We start from the raw sequence: 15,461 nt of genomic DNA, 5'->3' as shown, positions 1-15,461 counted from the left end.
ATTTTCGTCTATAAGAGAGGCATCATATGGACCTTCACTAATAATAAACCACAATTCAATATCAATAGATTGCAAAAAGATAATCAATTTTTCTTTCCAACTCACATAATTTGACCCATTAAACATAGGTGGTCTAATGACAGAATGTCCTTCAAAAAATATGGCATTATTGGTTGTCATATTTACTCCTAAGCCGATTGAGCTTAATCTCAAGGAGACCAAGCTCTGATACCAATTGTAAGGATCGAAGACAACCAAGTAGAAGAGATAAAAAATGTAAAGATCACAAACGTAACTATAAGTAAATAAAAAGAAAAGAATTGCAAACCAATTAATTACCCAACTCCTCTTGAGCTTGTTCATTAATTCAAACAAGCTTCTTCAAGTTGATGAATTACAATGACTCTTATGTACAAAGGAAGGTTCACCTCCTCCTTGCCCCGAACTCCACTCGGTCAAGCTAGGAGGTTTTACTATCCCTCAAGACAACCCTCACAGTGCTACACTCATGAAATATTCACTCACAAATGAAAAGCTTACAATGAACCTCACACCACTAAGACTACAAATCTTCCTTGAAGAGTATTTTCTCACTAAAATCACTCTAGATCTTTTGTATCTTCAGTGTGCAAAAGTTTTTTGAAATATCTGACCATGTTCTAATTACAGGAGACCAAGAAAGTGCTTCATTAATACTTCCAACGGATAGAAAGTAGCTGAACAGTCAACTAGTCGTTGGGAGTGTCGGACGTCCGGTACTCCTATTTTTTGCGTCCGACAGCAGGCAGTGAGTTTGACAAATTTTCTTCAATTCTATCGGACGTCCGGTACAAGCTCTTTATGCGTCCGACAGCAAACAAAGAGATTTGAGAAATCATCTTGTTTCTATCGGACGTCCGGTGGAGACACATTCAGTGTCCGATCGAGGTCAGTGATCACAGAAGACTTGGCTTATTATTTTCGGACGTCCCAGTGTGAGTTCTTCATGCGTCCGAAGTTGGTCAATGGTTGTCGGCCGTCCGATATGGTCCTTTTTTACGTCCGACAGCGATTAGTAACCCTTGTCTTCTTTCAATTGCACTTGTTCATGGAATCAAATAACTTCATAATTGAATGTATATGTTGAAGAGATATTAGTATCAACCATTTATTTTGTAAACATCAAAAGATAGGGATCAATATCAACATTCTCCCCCTTTTTGATGATGACAAAACAGTGGATGGAAAGAAACAAAAATAAGTATAAGCTCCCCCTCAAACATCGCATCCAAAACTATTAAGAGTCAAATTCATAATCTCAGAATAACTCCCCCACACACATAGCATCCATGTCTCCCCCTTTTTATCATCATAAGATGAGAGTAAAAAATCACATACCGTAATCCTGCAACGATAACAGGGAATCCAATATTCAAAACAAAAACAGAGAAATGATACCAGAATTCAGCAATCACCAACATACCAACATATCACAGAGAGTTTAACAAAATAAATCATCATTAGATCAGAGTAGTTCTTTTCTCTCCCTTTTTGACATCATACAGATTCAGTAAAAAATATCAACAAAAACTCAGTTCAAACCAACAAAAATACCAAAAGAGAATTTCAAAAAAAACATTATGAACAAGAATCTCATCAATCTTACCAATATCTCCTACTTGTTAGAGTTATCATGTCTAACTATCCACATGCATTTCATGCATCAACTCATGTTTTTTCTCACATAACAGTCACTTTTCATTTGACCTTTTTGATAGCAAAAATTACACATAACCAAAGAGTTTTTTTACATGAACAGGTTTAATAAATCTTACTTGTCTTCATTTATAAATGGCAAATTCGTTGGAGTTAGAATTCAACATATTCTTTAGAAAACAGACTTGTTTCTTGTGTTTAAACAACTCATTTAGACCATCCATTCTTCTTTTCAAATTACCTAGTTCCTTTTTTAACAATTCACAAAACTTTGTTTTTCTATCAAACTCAAAGTGTAAAGCAGTCTCACTCTTTTTTAAGAAATCACTTTCAGTTTTCAGTTTTTTGTTTTCTTGAAAAAGACGTGCATTGTCCCGAAGAAGAAAATCAACTTTATATTTTAATTCCTTGTTTCTAGCATAAGATTCTTTCAAACTATCATGCAATTTTATAATGAAAGATTCAAGATCATCATCAGTTTCATCATCACTATCAAATTGAGAGTTAGAAGATGTTACCTCATCATCTCCATTGGCCATGAAAGTCAATTGAGCAGATTCTTCTTCCTCTTCAATTTCACCTTCGGAGTTGCATTCATTCCATGTGAACTGGAAGTTGTTGAATCTTGGATTTCTTTCACCTTTTCTCTTCTTTATTGGACACTCACACATGTAGTGTCCAGGTTGGCCGCACTCGAAGCATTTATCAGTTTGCTTTTTATTGAACTCTTGCTTCCCTTTGTTTCTTGTGTTACTAAACTGATTTGGGAATGAGTTACTGTTTCCTCCTTTTCTGAACCTTCGTTTGTTGAGAATTCTCTTGAAACTATTTGTGATGAGAGCTAAATCACTATCATCAGCTTCCGCATCTTCTTCATCTAGGGAGGCAGAATCATTGTGAGAACTCGTAACTTTTCCATTTTCTAGGTTTTATTATCTTTAATGGCATGTTTTCTGCATTTTCTTGATTAGAAAAATTTCTAGATAATTTGTATGAGTAAATAGAGGTTTTAGGTGATTTTTCTAGTATCGAATAGGTTTGGAGAAATTAAGTGCGTATTTCTGACGTGGGACCTGCTAGGGTGAAAAGTTCGGCAAAATTCGGCCAACTAGGTTAAGTTTTGGACACTGGGTTTAAATTATCGGGTGTTAAGAGATAATTAGAGGTTATCCAAGTGGATTGGTGAGAGAGAAAACAAAGAGATAGAGATGCATTAATTAGGGTGACAAGTGTCACCATATGATTCAATCTTGCTATAAGGCCACTATTCATTCTTTTACCATTTGACCAACTAAACCAATAAAACAAAAATTACCAAAATTTACCCTTATTTCAAGCTCTTGAAGTCGGCTCTCTCCAAGGAAGAAATAAAGAAAACCTCTCCGAATTCTTAGCTCTACTCTTGCTCAAATCCAACAACTCAACCATTTAATCTTGCTTTTGTTCCATAGAAACTCTTAAGTGAGTGATTGTGAGGTGTTTAGTGGAGTTGTTTGGAATACTAAAGTGATTAGTTGCTCCCTCTCTTGTGTTGCTAAGGTGAGTAGTGAAGGAATCCCTCTCCTCCATCTAATGATGTTTAATTCATGATTGGTGGTGGTATAAGATGCAATTTTATGGATTATATCTTGATTTTTGGTTGAATTGGTGAAGTTTTATAATTATTGGTGATATTTCTGTTTTCATATGAATATGATTATGTGGTCATGTATGATGATTGGAAATGATAGTTAAGGAAGCTAGAAGGTGGAATAAGTGGTTAATTGCAAGCAATTTCTGTTTTGGAAAGAAAATTGGAAAGTTAGGGTTTCTTTGATTTACATTTTGCCCGGCACTGTAGCTCATAGTTAGAAGCCGAATTGGCCTTGGGTTAAAACATGAAAGTTGTAGGAAATGATATTTTAGAGATTCCTAAAAAATTTCAGGTTAATCGGAGCAACGTATCTTGTAAAAAGATGGAATTACCCTTGCTGCCCTGTTTCTACCCGAATTTGAGAATTGCTTCTGTACTGGGTTATTTTGGTTGGGAATGCTTCGGAATTAGTTGTTGAGGCCTTCTGATGAATTTTATCCCTGTTTCTTAGTTTTTGGATGGCTTTGGAATTATTGGATTTGGACTTAGGTAGCCTGATTTATGATGTTTGCACCAGAATGCGATTGTGAATCTGTTTTTACGGTTCTGGTGTAGTATATTGCATTTTTGACCTAGTTATACTCGAAACTGGGCTGAGTGACCTTCTGTAATATTGTAGCCCTATCTCTTAGCTTCGAAACGGTGTCTCTTGAACGTCCATCCGATAATCGTAGTGCCATTGGTATCAAAACCGCAAAATGATGTCCAAAACTATTTTTTTTTGGGTTAACACTTAACTCCATTTCCGGATTTTTCTGGTTTTCTCTAATGCTTATGTATGCTTATGGAACCCTATTTCGGTAGTATTTGGCCTTGGTTTGTGACTTGTAATCGAGTCTTATTGTGCTTATTGGAATATTTTAGGGCTTGACTTTCCTTTTCGGTCATTTTCCTAGCTAAATTTTGTACTTGAATGACTTTAAGCCTAGTGAACGACTTTTGGAAATAAGATTATTTTTGTACGAGATGTTGGGACTGATTTGAGAATTAATGAAGCCATGACGGCTGGAAAAGTAAGCAAATTTAGGGGAAATGCTGTCCAATTTTCTAGGCCGTTTGGTTCCTTTAAGTTTGAATTGCCTTTTGGTAGAAATGAAGGGCTTTTGGGTTGTTTGAGCCTAGGTCTTCATGTTACCTTTTCGTTTCCAAAAATCATGTTTTGCACCCTTGCATTAGTAATTATTTGGCGAGGCATACGACTGGTAGTCGAGCCTCACATGTGCATTCTGTATACTCGATTTTTGACAGTGGAACCTTCAATTGTTTTACTTTGATTATTTTAGGGTTTCTTGGTGATTAAAGCTCTCTTGTGGGCAAAAAACTTTTGAGGTATCTGTATTGACACCGGTGAGTGTACCACTCCCCTCACTTGTTGTGGTTTAACTCGGTTTCTGTACATGCAATCTGTGATATGAACGACTGAACTATCTGTTTATTCTGTTTGAGACGAGGGTGTACTTTATCACACTCGTTCTCTTGTCTGTTCATATGCCAATTTTGAGTGCGTATCTGAATCTGCTATCTGTATCTGTATCTGTTCTGACGTCGTTTGGAAGCTTGTATCCAACGACCTTTCTGGGACCTCTGAGCTCAACCCCTGTGGCTAGTTACTCGAGTCGGGCCGACAAGGGTCTGGTCGATTAGATAACGAACCACGGTAGTCTGTTTTGGGATCTTTGGGTATTGAGACCCTTGATTCCGGTATACTCGAGTATTACCATTTCTGATCTGATTGGATTTCGGGCCCGGTGGGGGTATGTGAGGTGGAAGGAATCGAAGAAAGTGGAGTCTACGGTATTGGTTACTTCTGTAATGTTGACGGAGTGTCAACTGTTATTTCGATCAAGTTTCGGTGAAGCAAATGGGAATTTGGCTCCTGAGAGCCACCCGTATCCTTTCTGTCTATGGTGTTTGTTCACTTCTTTATTTGATGCACATATGTGATTAATTGAATATGAAGTTCCATGTTTCTTATTTGCTATTATTTTGGTACCTCATTGAGCGTAAGCTCACCCCTTCCCGTCATCTTTGTTTTCCTTACAGGGAACCACTTTTGGGGCTAAGATGTTTTGACGCACGAGTCAAGCTAGTTTTATTATAGTTTTGTAAAGCTCCTCGATAGTTGGAAAACCCTAAATGTATTTTGATCTAATTATCTTCTTTTGTTCCGTAAATTACAAACGTATGTGTATAAAACTATTTACCCTGTTCATGTATACTATTTGGTTGGAAATGTTTTCCCGAGTCATATGGCCATATCTGTATTCGTTGGGCTCCTGGCTGGGTGGTGATGTGGCAACCACTATTCAATGTGGTGTTGCTTTTCGTTTTGCCATTTGGCGACTCTAAATCGTTTGAGCGCACTATTACCTTCCTGAACGTTTTCGATTTCTTTTAACCATTCGACTGAGTCCTGACGAGAGTTGGGCAGGCGGCCCACCGAACCCTTTGGTTCGCCATAGGGGGAGATAGGGCTGTCACAATCATCTTCATCTTGAGATGCTTTTAGAGCAATGCTCCTTCTTACTTTCGCATCCTCTTCCTTTTGCATTTTGGACTTAAGCTTCAGCTCATAAGAGGTTAGAGAATTAATAAAAGATTCAATAGGTAAGGAATTTAGATCTCTAGCTTCTTCAATGGCAGTCACTTTACTCTCCCAATCCTTTGATAAAGCATTCAGAATTTTTCTGTTTTTCTCGCCTGGAGAGTATTCCTTTTCTAGTACTTCTAAATCCTTAATAAGGTCATTGAATCTACAATACATCTTATCAATATTTTCATGAGGTTTCATCTTGAACGATACATACTTGGTAACCAGAATAGACTTATTTTGTTCTCTCACATTCTCACTTCCTTCATGGATTTCTCTAAGTTTGTCCCAAATTTCTTTAGCGGACTTACAACCCTTGACTCTAATAGATTCATTTGAGTCTAAAGCACAATATGACACATTCATGGTTTTGCATTTAAGGTGAGATGAGCTCTATCTATAGCAGTCAGTTCACTTATTATTTTTGGTCTAGATCTATGAGTATTTTCGTCTATAAGAGAGGCATCATATGGACCTTCACTAATAATAAACCACAATTCAATATCAATAGATTGCAAAAAGATAATCATTTTTTCTTTCCAACTCACATAATTTGACCCATTAAACATAGGTGGTCTAATGACAGAATGTCCATCAAAAAATATGGCATTATTGGTTGTCATATTTACTCCTAAGCCGATTGAGCTTAATCTCAAGGAGACCAAGCTCTGATACCAAATGTAAGGATCGAAGACAACCAAGTAGAAGAGATAAAAAATGTAAAGATCACAAACGTAACAATAAGTAAATAAAAAGAAAAGAATTGCAAACCAATTAATTACCCAACTCCTCTTGAGCTTGTTCATTAATTCAAACAAGCTTCTTCAAGTTGATGAATTACAATGACTCTTATGTACAAAGGAAGGTTCACCTCCTCCTTGCCTCGAACTCCACTCGGTCAAGCTAGGAGGTTTTACTATCCCTCAAGACAACCCTCACAGTGCTACACTCATGAAGTATTCGCTCACAAATGAAAAGCTTACAATGAACCTCACACCACTAAGACTACAAATCTTCCTTGAAGAGTATTTTCTCACTAAAATCACTCTAGATCTTTTGCATCTTCAGTGTGCAAAAGTTTTTTGAAAATCTGATCATGTTCTAATTACAGGTGTCGCGCCCCATTTTTTACAAGAAAAATAAATAGATGTTTAAAAAGTGAATTTTTGATTGGAAAATGATTTTTTGATGTAAAAAGAAAGTGAAGAAAAACATGGGTCTAAATGGGACTTGAAAATGCGACGATTCGACCCAAAATAATAGTTTAAAAGGGTTTTGAATGAAAATTGGAGTCGCCACTTGGTATTGAGTTAAGGTGTACCAAGTCACCTAAGAAAAATAAATTTTTGAGTAAAATTATAGAAAAACCCTTTTAAACGACTCCTAAGTCTACAAAAATCAGAGAAAGTGTTCGGGAGTCACATTTGATGAGAGGGAAGGCAAGGACGCGGTCCAAGGCACCCTCTCAACCTAGCCAAGGCTAGTTGCGCGATTTAGTCAAAGATTTTCTTATTTTTAACCAAAAGATTTATCACATTCGGATGTACTATATGAATGCAAACCTTAGACCTAGGGGGACATCGGGGGGCAAAATTTCTCTTCAAAGTTTGAATGGTGCCAATCACATTAATAGTAGTGCCCAATAATGACTCTTTGGAGAGGTCACGAATAATACTAATGACGAAAAATGAGTGGAATGAATGTATGCAATGTGAAAATATGAGTTTGCGTGAAGTGAAAAAGTAATAAAAAATAATAGTGTGTAAGAGGAAGTGTGCAAATGAATGTGCAAAGTAAGGTGAGTAAAGTGATAGTATGAAGTGCGTGTGTGCACGTGATAGTATATAAAGTGTAAGTGGCAGAGTGAAAACGTGCAAAATAAAAGTTGTGTGAAGTGAAAATGTGGAAAAAGGGATAGAATATGAAGTAAAAGTGCATGTGATAGTGGATAAATGAAATGCATGAACCCTAGAGGAATGCAAGCAAGGCGGGTACGGGGGACTAATGTCCGTGACTCAATTTTCCCTTTAATAGAGGGCATACGAGCGTGCTAAGGCTAGAAAGCTAAACTCGTCCATATCCCATATCCAAGGGGTGACTACCTAACCTATACAAGCAAATGAGCTAATCTAAATGAAAATGTAATCCTAAACGTGTAAGGGAAAGGGAGTGAAGGGTCATGCAAAAATGCAAAAACTAAAAGGAAAGAATGAATGAAGATGTAATGAAGGCATGCAAGTATGTGCTAGTGTGGGGACGACCCTAATGGGTCTAGCATTGGACTAGCCCTTCACTAACGCTTTTTCACAAGCATTGGACTTGCGAGTGTTCGAGGGGGAAGACCATGACAAGCATTGGACTAGCCACGGTGACGTACATTCATCTATATAAGCAAATATAAATAAAAGCAAGTAGACATGCAAGGCACGTATTTTCACATAACACATAGCACATAAGCATGCTTATCTAGATGCAAAAACCTAGGGAAAGCGATTAAACACATAGCACCTAAGCATGCAAAACAGATAAGGCAATTAAGGCCCTAACTATTACATTTGGGGGGAAGCCTACTACAATCTAAGAGGGAGTGAATTAAATGAAATGATATAATAGCCTAACTATTACAATTGTGGCATTCAAGTGCCTTTCAAATGATCAAAAATTGAACTAAAATAAAATAAAAATACTAAATTAAAACAAATAAAGCGAATAAATAATAAATAAAATGAAAGCATTCAAATGGCATGCAATTGAGCACATAAAGCCACATAAGGCACATAAGGTCAAATAAATTCAAGAATAAAGGACAGAGTGTACCTCCCTTGAGTTGAGACTTTAATAAAATGAAATCCCTTATTTACCCTCCAAAATAAAAGAAAGGGTCAAGACACCACTTTAATTAATAAGTAATCACAAAAGATAAAAATAAACACGAAATTGAATCAATTAAATCATGTAGACAACCCACATTTAAGAAGTCAAAAGAAGAAAGGCCTTGATTGCAAAAATTAACAAAGTTTTGGGGTCAAAATTAAAGAAAAATAAAGTTTAGGGACCTATTTGCAATTAAAGTAGGGACCCAATTGAAAGCATTGAAAGTTTGTAGGGCCATAGTGGAATTAAAGAAAAGCTCAAGGGCTAATTTGCAAATTTGGTTACCAGATTCTTGGCAGGCCAGGCCATTGGGCCATTTTATTCATTTCTTGGGCCAAAACCCCTCTTAGCCCCAAACCGAGACCCAAGCAAAACAGATGGGGTAGTCTACTATTCTGACCCCAAGAATGATACAACAAAACTGATGGGCTTTAACCCTTCAGCCCAAAGCATCAGTCCAGAAGAAAATATACCAAAATCTATTACCAAACCCAACCAAATACACCTCTTACCCAAAGGAAATCCAATTTCTCTAAACCCAACATAATAAAATCCACAAAAATCATTAAGCCACAATTATGATCTAAAAAACAAGAAATAATCAAGCTAAAAGACTACTTATGCATATTAAAAGATTGATTAAGATGTAAAAGGAAGAAACAAGTTCACTTTTCCAATTTTCCAGGTCATATCAGAACAAGAGGGAAGATTAAGGGGTTCCAACACAACAAAATAGGGATCTAATTGAAAGAATTATGAACATTTTGGGGTCAAATTATGAAGTTCTAAGAACTTTGGGGCTAAATCAAAACAACAGAGGCAATTGAAGGACTAGAATCATAACTTAAACAGGTAGTCATCTTCCCCAAGCAGGCTAAATACCCGCTGCCATCCTCATTTTTTTTACGGATGAAGTACACTAGAAAGTTCAATTGGTATTCTAGAAAAAATGAAAATCACACAGGCCCCCTTTTACACAATGTCAAGATTCAATTCGGATTCATACCAGTGAAAGAGTAAGAAAAACATGAAAGGCACCAAAAGAAAACACATCAAAATTTCCACAATTCTGTTTGAACTGGCCGAATGTATGCGAATAAACAGAAATTGAAACAGAAATCGATTTGTCCTTGGAGCTAAAGTCTCGGTTGGGCATTTTGTCGAACACCAAATGGGCACACAAATTTGTAGCTAATTTCTGCTCAAATGAATCTATAACCCGCCCAAAATTTTTTACTAGCAACCCAAAGCATTCAACCCAATCAATACATATAACATGCTCAATCAGAAAACCATGAACAACCAACATGAAGATTTGCCGCAACAATCCACGGCAGACATGCTCTGTAAAAGGACTGAAATGTAAAAGAAAAGGTAGACTCACCGTGGCCTATCGCGGCGACAATTTTCGGGCGGTAGTGGTGGGTTCCAGCGCGATGGTGGTAGCAAATTCTGGTGGCAGCAGCGGCAACAACAACCCCTTGCCGATAGACTATGCTTAGTTTTTCCCTTGCTTTGAAGCCTTTCACAGTCTTGCTCCTCTGTTCGCCGCCGCGGCTTTTCCTTCCCTCTGTTTTGTTCAGCCTCAAAACCCCTCCTGTTTTTCGTTTTCTCCTTCTTTTCTTTTCAACTCCGAGCCTCTTTTCTTTTCTTTTCGTCCCCAGCCCTGCCGTACGCCTCTGTTTCTTTCTTTTCTTCTGTTTTTTCTAACCTCAGACGAAGCGCTCCTCTATTTTTTTTCAGCCGGCTCTGTTTCCTTTTCTCTGTTTCTCCCCGGACGAAAAACCTCTCTAGTTTTTCAGCTTACCCCCGACGCTCTCTGTTCTTATTTTTTATTCACCCGAAAACCCCCCTCCCCAATTTCCAGATTCCTTCTTGTTCCCTGTGACAGCCCCACCTCCCCCTAAGGCGAACCAGAGGGTTCGGCGGGCCGCCTGCCCAGCTCTCGCCGGAACTCAGTCGTTCACTACAATTCTCAAATGAATTACAAGAATAAACCTCAAATATTACAATATAAATCTCCGATATACATCAAATTCTCCAAAAATTACATGTTATAAGCGAAGCGGAAACAATTCTCAACTATACATAAAATGATTTCCAAAACCAAATTGTACAAAACATAGGCCATCCAGTCACGTGCACAAGTACTACAAGTCCTTCCTTCGCCTTGAGCCCTGTGGAGGGGAATAAAATATTTTTGGGGTGAGCTAGAAGCTCAGCGAGTAACCAGTAAAATCATTAAACAAATATATTTCACAATATTGCATTTCGATCATTTCGATGATGTCATGATTCAGAGATCAAATGTTCGTTTAGTGCTCTCGTGAGCCAGGGAAATCATAGCACTTGAACACCCAACGCTCAAATAGATCATTTAACATTAACATTAACATTAAGAGGGAGCCCCTTCTTGAGCTCTAGATAAACATGAACATGAACCATAAATAGAGTGGAGACGTTGGTGTCCAGCACAAGACTTTCACAGAACTCATTGAAGCCAAATCATGTCATGAACTCACATGCAAGCACGCATGATATGCAATCGAGTACATAATGCAAGAAACATTTCACAAGTACTTTGAAAATAGTTTAGGGTCACTCACCTCCATGGCTCAGAAATCATCCAGCATATAATATTGCCTTGCTCAAATCCAAGTCTTAGATCACAAACTCAATGCAAACAAATCCCTTCAAAGTTCGGACAACACTTCCCCTGAATTTGTTAACTTTTCCAGCCATCATGGCTTCATTACTTCCTCAACCAGTCCCAAAGGTACACACACAACAACAAATTCATCCAATAGCCATTCAGCAAGCACCAAGTAGTACTAGTACAAGTCAAGCTAGGGAAAAGTCCGGAAATGAAAGTTAAGCTCAAAACCAGAAAAACAGTTTTGACGTCATTTTGCGGTAATGGTACCAAAGGCGCTACGATTGTCAGATGAAGGTGAAAGATACACTGTTTCGAAGCTAAGAGATAGGGCTACAATATTACAGAAGGTCACTCAACCCAGTTTCGAGTGTAACCAGGTCAAAAATGCAAGATACTACACCAGAATCACAAAAACAGGGTCACAAAACGTATTCTAGCGGAAACATCATAAATCAGGCTCTCCAAGTCCAAATCCAGAAATTCCAAAACCATCTGAAATATAAGAAACAGGGATAAATTTCATCAGAAGGCCTCAACAACCAATTCGGAATCAATTCCAGCCAAAACAACCAATTACAGGCGCAATTCTTACATTCGGGTAAAACCAGAACATCAATAGTAATTTTGACTTTTCTCATTCTACACTACTCCGATTGACCTGAAATTTTGTAGGCACCTCTAAAATGTCATTCCCTACAACTTTCATGTTTTAAGCCAAGGCCAATTGGGCCTCTATCTATGAGCTAAAAATTCGGACAGAATGAAGAACATTGAAACCTAGTTTTCCACTTTTCCTTCCAAAACAGAAATTGATTGTAATTAATCACTTTTTCCACCTCCTAGAGTCATTAAATATCATTTCCAATCATCATATATAACCACACAATCATATCCATATGAAAACAGAAAAATCCCCAATAATTATAAAACTTCACCAATTCAACCAAAACCAAGATATAATCCATAAAAGTGCATCTTATACCACCACCAATCATGAATTGAACATCATTAGAGGAAGGAGAGGGGTCATTCACAACTCACCTTAGCAATACAAGAGATAGAGCAACTAGTCACCTTAGCTTTCCAAACAACTCCACAAAACACCTCAAGACCACTTAGCAAAGAGATTTTATGGAATGATTTGGAGTTTTATTGGTTGGATTTGAAGATTGAGCAAGAGATAGAAGGAAGAAATTGAGAGCTTTTCTTTCTTTCTTGAGCAAGAACATTCGGCCAAGAAGCTTGCAAAATGAAGAGATTTTTGGCCAATTTTAATTAAATGGTAAAGTTATGAATAGTAGTCAAACCCAAGACTTAATCTTATGGTGACACTTGTCACCTTTAGGTTTAAAACTTATCTTTTTGTCTCTCCAATACAAATATCTTAACACTTTGTAAAATAATATCACTTAATACAAAATTCCAACAAGTTGTCAAAAATATAATGCATTTACCGCACTAGCGGGTCCCACGTTCAAAATACGCTCTTAATTTCTCAAAAACTAACCGATACTAGAAAAATCATTTTAAAACTATCTTTGCTCATAAACTTTATCTGGGGAATTTTTCTAATAAAGAAAATGTAGAAAAGGCGGGCGATTAAAAAAAATAAACCCTAGAAAATTAGAAAATTTCCGGGTTTTCACACTTATACTTTTCGGGGCGTCACATTCCCCCTTTTGGTTTCGGCTGTTTTTATCTTTAAAGGCACCCCAAAAAACCAAACCTAATATGAAAGGCCAAGATTTTAAACCCCAAAGTAGGCTTATGTGTCTTATTCTTGTCCTTTGATTAACTGTTTTATTTTCATTTTTTTTCCTTTTTTTCTTTTTCCGAAAATTTAGTGCAAAAAACTCTTAATTCAATTAAAGTAAGACAAGAGACACGAACCGAAACAAAAATAAAAATCAAATAAAATAAAGACCTAAAATCGAAACAAATAAAGATAAAAATTAAATTAATTAAATGATTAAAGTTTGAAATCAAAATTTGGTGTCTACAACAGGAGACCAAGAAAGTGCTTCATTAATACTTCCAAAGGATAGAAAGTAGCTGAACAGTCAACTAGTCGTTGGGAGTGTCGGACGTCCGATACTCCTGTTTTTTGCGTCCGACAGCAGGCAGTGAGTTTGAGGAATTTTCTTCAATTTTATCGGACGTCCGGTGCAAGCTCTTTGTGCGTCCAACAGCAAACAAAGAGATTTGAGAAATCATCTTGTTTCTATCGGACGTCCGGTGGAGACATATTCAGTGTCCGATCGAGGTCAGTGATCACAGAAGACTTGGCTTATTATTTTCGGACGTCCCAGTGTGAGTTCTTCATGCGTCCGAAGTTGCTCAATGGTTGTCGGCCGTCCGATATGGTCCTTTGTTACGTCCGACAGCTATTAGCAACCCTTGTCTTCTTTCAATTGCACTTGTTCATGGAATCAAATAACTTCATAACTGAATGTATATGTTGAAGAGATATAGTATCAACCATTTATTTTGTAAACATCAAAAGATAGGGATCAATATCAACATTCTCCCCCTTTTTGATGATGACAAAACAGTGGATGGAAAGAAACAAAAATAAGTATAAGCTCCCCCTCAAACATCGCATCCAAAACTATTAAGAGTCAAATTCATAATCTCAGAATAACTCCCCCACACACATAGCATCCATGTCTCCCCCTTTTTGTCATCATAAGATGAGAGTAAAAAATCACATATCGTAATCCAGCAACGATAACAGGGAATCCAATATTCAAAACAAAAACAAAGAAATGATACCAGAATTCAGCAATCACCAACATACCAACATATCACAGAGAGTTTAACAAAATAAATCATCATTAGATCAGAATAATTCTTTTCTCTCCCTTTTTGACATCATACAGATTCAGTAAAAAATATCAAGAAAAACTCAGTTCAAACCAACAAAAATACCAAAAGAGAATTACAAAAAAAACATTATGAACAAGAATCTCATCAATCTTACCAATATCTCCTACTTGTTAGAGTTATCATGTCTAACTATCCACATGCATTTCATGCATCTACTCATGTTTTTTCTCACATAACAGTCACTTTTCATTTGACCTATTTGACAGCAAAAATTATACATTACCAAAGAGTTTTTTACATGAACAGGTTTAATAAATCTTACTTGTCTTCATTTATAAATAGCAAATTCGTTGGAGTTAGAATTCAACATATTCTTTAGAAAACAGACTTGTTTCTTGTGTTTAAACAACTCATTTAGACCATCCATTCTTCTTTTCAAATTACCTTGTTCCTTTTTTAACAATTCACAAAACTTTGTTTTTCTATCAAACTCAAAGTGTAAAGCAGTCTCACTCTTTTTTAAGAAATCACTTTCAGTTTTCAGTTTTTTATTTTCTTGAAAAAGACGTGCATTGTCCTGAAGTAGAAAGCCAACTTTATATTTTAATTCCTTGTTTCTAGCATAAGATTTTTTCAAACTATCATGCAATTTTATAATGAAAGATTCAAGATCATCATCAGTTTCATCATCACTATCAAATTGAGAGTTAGAAGATGTTACCTCATCATCTCCATCGGCCATGAAAGCCAATTGAGCAGATTCTTTTTCCTCTTCAATTTCACCTTCGGAGTTGCATTCATTCCATGTGAACTGGAAGTTGTTGAATCTGGGTTTTCTTTCACCTTTTCTCTTCTTCATTGGACACTCACACATGTAGTGTCCAGGTTGGCCGCACTCGAAGCATTTATCAGTTTGCTTTTTATTGAACTCTTGTTTCCCTTTGTTTCTTGTATTACTAAACTGATTTGGGAATGAGTTACTGTTTCCTCCTTTTCTGAACCTTCATTTGTTGAGAATTCTCTTGAAACTATTTGTGATGAGAGCTAAATCACTATCATCCGCTTCCGCATCTTCTTCATCTAGGGAGGCAGAATCATCTTCATCTTGAGATGTTTTTAGAGCAATGCTCCTTCTTACTTTCGCATCCTCTTCCTCTTGCATTTTGGACTTAAGCTTCAGCTCATAA

This window comes from Coffea arabica, chromosome 10e (genome assembly GCF_036785885.1).
Source record: "Coffea arabica cultivar ET-39 chromosome 10e, Coffea Arabica ET-39 HiFi, whole genome shotgun sequence".
Classification (NCBI taxonomy): domain Eukaryota; kingdom Viridiplantae; phylum Streptophyta; class Magnoliopsida; order Gentianales; family Rubiaceae; genus Coffea; species Coffea arabica.
Note: the sequence above shows the minus strand (reverse complement) of the source record.